The sequence below is a fragment of the Mustela erminea genome, chromosome 5 (assembly GCF_009829155.1).
Source record: "Mustela erminea isolate mMusErm1 chromosome 5, mMusErm1.Pri, whole genome shotgun sequence".
NCBI lineage: Eukaryota > Metazoa > Chordata > Mammalia > Carnivora > Mustelidae > Mustela > Mustela erminea.
In genome coordinates this window covers 110,921,281-110,927,584 of record NC_045618.1, presented here as the reverse complement: position 1 = coordinate 110,927,584, position 6,304 = coordinate 110,921,281, and the positions used below count along the sequence as shown (strand labels likewise).

The window sequence follows — 6,304 nt, the reverse complement described above, 5'->3', positions numbered from 1 at the left end:
ACCTAGTAAGCAAAGATCATTATTTACCTAGTTATTTTTTTATTTTTTAGGTAAAGTTTATATACAGTGAAATATATGAATCTTGAGTATTATTTGACAACTGTATAAACCAATTTAACCCACCCCTAAGAATATTTCCATCATCCTAAAAAATTCTCTCAACCTTCTTTCCAGTGAATCCCCATCCCAACACAATCTAAGAGCAATTTCTGTACTGATTTTTTACTATAGATTAGTTTTGCCTGTTGTAGAACCACAGGTGAATGAATCATACATTATGTACTATTTTGGGTCTGGCTTCTTTCACTGAGTGTAATGGTTTTTTTTTTTTTTTTTTTTTTGAGTGTAATGTTTTTGAGATTACAGGCAAGAGGAAGCAAATGCTTTCTGCTTCTGTTAGACTGATAAGAACAGATACTACACTTGATCTTAGCCAAAAGGCCGAGAAGCGATTTTTCTGCTTCTGTTAGAATGATCACGTGGTTTTTATTCTTTATTCTGTTAGAGTGGTGAATTATACTAACTTTTAAATGTCAATCCAACCTTATATCCTTGAGATAAATAGTCCTTGAGATAAGGACTATTTGATCACATTGCATTGTCCTTTCTATATACTGCTGGATTTGATTTGCTAACAGTTTGTAAATTTTTTTTCCTTCTATGTTTATAAAAAATATTGATCTGTAATTTTTCCTTCCCTTCTTTCTTCTTTCCTTCCTTCCTTCTGTCCATCCAGCCATCCTTCCTTCCCTCCTTGTCTTCTTTGTTCTTTTTCTTTTTAATTTAGTTTTTTTAAAGATTTATTTACTTTTGGGAGCACCTGGGTGGCTTAAGGGTTAAGCCAGTTAACGTCTTAAGTCAGTTAAATGTCTGCTTTTGGCTCAGGTCATGATTCTGGGATTGAGCCCCACGTTGGGCTCCCTGCTCAGTGGGGAGGAGTCTGCTTCTCCCTCTGTCTCTCCCGCTGCTCATGTTCTCTCTCTCTCTCTCTCTCTCTCTCAAATAAATAAATAAAATCTGAAAAAAATATATTTACTTATTCTTTTTTAGAAAGAGAGAGTGAGGAGAGGGGCAGAGGAAGAGGGAGAGAGAGAATTTTAAGTAGACTCCCCACTGTGAGTTGAGCCCCACTCAGGGCTCAATCCCACAAACCTGAGATCACAACCCGAGCTGAAACCAAGAGCTGGACACTCAACTGACTGAGCCACCCAGGTGCCCCTTCCTCTTTATATTTGGTGCTGTCTTTCGCAAGCTTGGTACTAGAGTATTACCGACTCATAAAAAAGAGTTGGGAAGTATTCCCTCTTATTTGATTTTTCTGTAAGAATTCTTCTAAGATTTGGTTATTTTTTCCTTCATGTTGATAGATTTCATCAATGAAACCATTGTGTCTGGAGTTTTCTTTGATAATTTAAAATAACAAATTAAATTTCTTTAACAGATACAGAACCACTCTGTTTCCTTTCATATTGGACTAGCTTTGATAAGTTGTGTTGTATTTACAGAAAATTTCCTCTAAATTGTCAAATTTTAAAAATGGTGAAAGTTGTTTATAATATCCCCTTGTTATCCTATCAATGTCTATAGGTTCTATACTGATAATTCACCTGGCATTCTTGACATTGATAAACGTGAGTTCTCTGTCTTTATTTCTTGATCTGTCTACCTAGGTGCTATCGATTTTGCTGGTCTTTTCTAAGTTTTATGCATTTAAGTGATCTCTACACCCAACATGGGGCTTGAACTCAAGACCCGGAGATCAAGAGTCACATGTTCCTCTAACTGAGCCACCCAAGCAACCCTGCTGATGTTTCCAAATAACCAATTTTTGACATTGTTACATTTTTTTATTATTGGTCCCCCCCCAAACTTATATCTGCTCTTCTCTTTATTATTTCCTTTCTTCTACTTAATTTTCATTAACTTTACTCTTTCCTTCAGCTTTTCTTAATCCAATATTGGGTCATTGTTTTATTTATTTTATTTTATTTGGCCTTTTATTTTTATTTTTATTTTTTTTTTTAAGATTTTATTTATTGGGGCGCCTGGGTGGCTCAGTGGGTTAAGCCGCTGCTTAAATAAAAATAAAATCTTTAAAAAAAATAAAAAATAAAAAAAGATTTTATTTATTTATTTATTTGACAGAGAGAAATCACAAGTAGATGGAGAGGCAGGCAGAGAGAGAGAGAGAGAGAGAGGGAAGCAGGCTCCCTGCTGAGCAGAGAGCCCGATGCGGGACTCGATCCCAGGACCCTGAGATCATGACCTGAGCCGAAGGCAGCGGCTTAACCCACTGAGCCACCCAGGCGCCCTGGCCTTTTATTTTTAAGATTTTATTTATTCATTACAGACAGAGAGAGAGAGGCAGAGGGAGAGAGAGATGTAGTCTTCCTGCTGAGCAGGGCTTGAACCCAGAACCTTGGGATTATGACCTAACCCAAAGACAGACGCTTAATCAACTGAGCCACCCAGGTGTCCTTTGGGTCATTGTTTTAGACCATTCTTCTTTCCCAATATGAATATTTAAAGCTATAAATTTCTCTCTAAACACTGCTTTAGCTTTCCCTACAATTTTTCATGTGTTATGCTTTCAATATCATTTAGTTCAAACTATTTTCCTATTTCTCTTACAATAATTTTTTCTTGGACCCAAGAGTTATTTATAAGTTTGTCGTTTAATTTCCAAATATTTAAGAATTTTCCAGATGCAGGGCGCCTGGGTGGCTCAGTAGGTTAAGCCGCTGCCTTCGGCTCAGGTCATGATCTCAGGGTCCTGGGATTGAGGCCCGCATCAGGCTCCCTGCTCAGCGGGGAACTTGCTTCCCTTCCTTCCTCTCTGCCTGTCTCTCTGTCTACTTGTGATTTCTCTCTGTCAAATAAATAAATAAAATCTTAAAAAAAAAAAAAAAAAAGAATTTTCCAGATGCATTTATAAAGATTTTAACTCTAAATCTGTTATGGGCAATCAGCCTATGCTCAATATCATTTCAGCACTTCAAATTTTACTGAAACTTGTTTTTTGTTCCAGTATATGGTTTAACTTGGTGAATATTCCATGTACACTTGAAAATACGTGTATGCTACCATTTTTGAGTGCTGTGTTCCATAAATGCCAACTACTGCAATTTGGTTGATTGATAACATTGTTCAAGTCATTTATATCCTTACCCCCTCTCCACTTGTCCTGTAAATTATGGAGAAAGATATGCTGAATTACAAACTATAATTATAGATTTATCTGTTTCTATTTTCTGTAATGTCAGCTTTTCCTTCAAGTTATTTATTTATTTATTTTTCTGGAGAGGGAGAGATGGCGGGAGGAATAAAGGGAGAGGAAAAGAGAGAATCTTAAGCAGGCTCCATGCCTAGCCACAGAGCCACATGGAGGGTTCAATCTCACAACCCTGAGATCATGACCTGACCCAAAATCAAAAGCTGGATGCTTAACAGACTAAACCATTCAGATGCCTTCCCTTCAAGTATTTAAAAGATTTGTTATCAAGTGCATACACACTTGGTATTATTTATGTATTTTTGAGAAACTGACTCATCTATCATTATGAAATGCCTCTGGTACTATTCCTCATCTTGAAGTCTACTTTATCTTACATTAATCGCTAATCCAGCTTTTTAACAATTCACATTTTCATGGTGTAATTTTTTCCATTAAAAAAATTTAACCTAGGGGCACCTGCGTGGCTCAGTCAGTTAAGTGTCCAACTCTTGATTTCAGTTCAGCTCTTGATCTCAGAATTGTGAGTTCAAGCCCTGAAATGAGCTCCATGTTGGGCATGAAGCCTCCTTAAAAAAAAAAAATTAATCTATGCATTTTATTTTAAGTGACTTTCTAATAGATAGCATGCAGTGGGTCTAAACAATCTTTGCCTTTTATTTGGCTTGTTTAGTCCATTTGTATTTAATGGAATAACTGATATTATTGGGTTTAAGTCTATCATCTTGATGTTTCTTTTCTACTTGTTTAATATGTTCTCTGTTCTTTTATTTCCTCTGTTCCTATCATCTTTTGGGTTACCTTTAACATTCCATTTTATTTTTTCTATTGGATTATTAGCTATACCTGTTTGTTTTCAGTGGATGCTCTTAGTTTGGCATTTTTAACTCATCCCAATCTGCCGTCAAGCAATATTTTACCTCTTCATGTATAATGTAATAACCTTACAAAAGTAAGCTTCCACTTTTCCTTTCCTGTCTTTGTGCATTATTGTTATACTTTTCTACGTATATTATAAACGCTACACTTTTATTTTTGTCTTTTATTTAAATAGTAAGTTGGTTTTTAAAATTAAATAAAATGAGGAGGGGCGCCTGGGTGGCTCAGTGGGTTAAGCCGCTGCCTTCGGCTCAGGTCATGATCTCGGGGTCCTGGGATCGAGTCCCGCATCGGGCTCTCTGCTCAGCAGGGAGCCTGCTTCCTCCTCTCTCTCTCTCTCTCTCTCTGCCTCTCTGCCTACTTGTGATCTCTCTCTGTCAAATAAATAAAATAAAATCTTTAAAAAATAAATAAATAAATAAATAAATAAATAAATAAAATGAGGAGTGCCTCAGTGGCTCAGTCCGTTAAAGGTATGCCTTCAGCTTGGACATAATCCCAGGGTCCTAGGATCAAGCCCCTCATTGGGCTCTGGTCAGCAGGGAATCTGCTTCTCTCTCTCCCCCTCTGCCTGCCATTCTGCCAGCTCTCTCTCTCTCTCTCTCTTTCTCTCTGTTAAATAAATAAATAAATAAATAAACAAACAAAGTCTTTTAAAAAATTAAATAAAATGAGAAAAAATCTTTTATATATACCTACAAATTTACCTTTTCTGGTACTCTTTATCCTTTTGTGAAGATCCACACTATCTTATATTTCAAGTCTGCTGGTGATGTATTCTCTCAGTCTTCATCTGAAAATGTCTTTATTATACCTTCAAATTTTGAATGATATTTTTGGCAAATATGAATGCTGCATGGCACTCTGGAAATTGTTGAGTGTTGTTCTATTGGATAAATTAACTGGACTCAAATTCTGAACTCTGTCTCCTCTATGGTCAACAGCAACATTAATCTCTGCTTCGACCTCCTTTTAGCCTGCTTCTTTTAGCCATGCTGCTTGGAGTCTCCCTCATGAATGTGCTGAATGGAAGTCAAAGATTTGGGCCGAATCTATACGCAGAATTGACTACTCTTCCTATGTGGCTATCCCCTTTCCAGGGTTTTCCCCTTCACTTTTGAGTCATTCTGACATCCTCAAAGACTAGCTTTTTGCTTGAGTTCTAGTTGTTCCACTCTGTATGGACTGGTGAGCACTCTCTGGAGAAAAGCCATAAAAACTGCAGATATATTCCAGTGACTTTCCCTTCTTTTAAGGGTCAACTTCTCTCTAGTTTCTGGCAGCTTTTGTCACTCACCCTCCAGTGCCTTCAAGTAAGCATTAATTATACTTTATCTGAGGCTGAAAGTTGTTATCTGTGGGAGCACTGGTCCAATGTGAACTACTCCACCATTACTAAAACAGTAATATAACTAATGAAAAATTATAACTACTTTTAGGGGTGCCTGGATGGCTCAGTTGGTTAAGTGTCTGCCCTTGGTTCAGATCATGATCTTGGGGTCCTGGGATCGAGCCCTGCATCAGGATCTCTGCTCAGCAGCGAGTCTGCTTCTCCATCTCCCTCTGTGATCTCTCTTGCTTTCACTCTCTCAAAGAAATAAATAAGATCTTTTTAAAAAATTATAATTATTTTCTTTGAGTCTTTCAAATTCAAGGCTGTGTAACTACTATAGGTAGAAGATACTAACCAGACATGTCTCTGTTAGTAATAATTTACTTTCTGGGAATGCAATAGGATATGATTCTTATTCTGAATTGCAAGATTGTCCTCTGTTCTGACAAAGTACTCTGTCAAAGCAGTCAAGTGCAAATTCTTTCAGCTGTGAGTCACCCTTTCCATCAAAAGCCTCATGATGTAATGTACTTATTTTCTCCATTTGTTAGATAAAGAAGAATTCTCTACTCCCTCTACAATAGCTCTGTTTTATTAGTTTTATATATTGGGCTTTGTATATGATTTTATTTAAAAGGTGCTGCTATTGAAAAAAGTTTGTAAATACTAGTCTAGATAATCTCTAATAGTCTCTGAAATTCAATAATTAATATATTTTAGTTTGTTCAACTATAGAATATGGGTATATGCGTGTAAAAATAATCTTTTACATTGAAATTCCTACTCCTGAGTGATCACCTTCAAAGTGCTGCCTACTTAATAGCAAAAAATACTCCTCTGATTCCTTTCTCTTTGAGCTC

The 6,304-nt window shown here is 36.6% G+C and overlaps 1 pseudogene; it reads right to left on the bottom strand.

The window, feature by feature from the left end:
* Positions 1-314: 314 nt before the first annotated feature.
* On the bottom strand, positions 315-453 carry LOC116592293 (annotated as a pseudogene).
* Between the last annotated feature and the right edge of the window lie 5,851 nt (positions 454-6,304).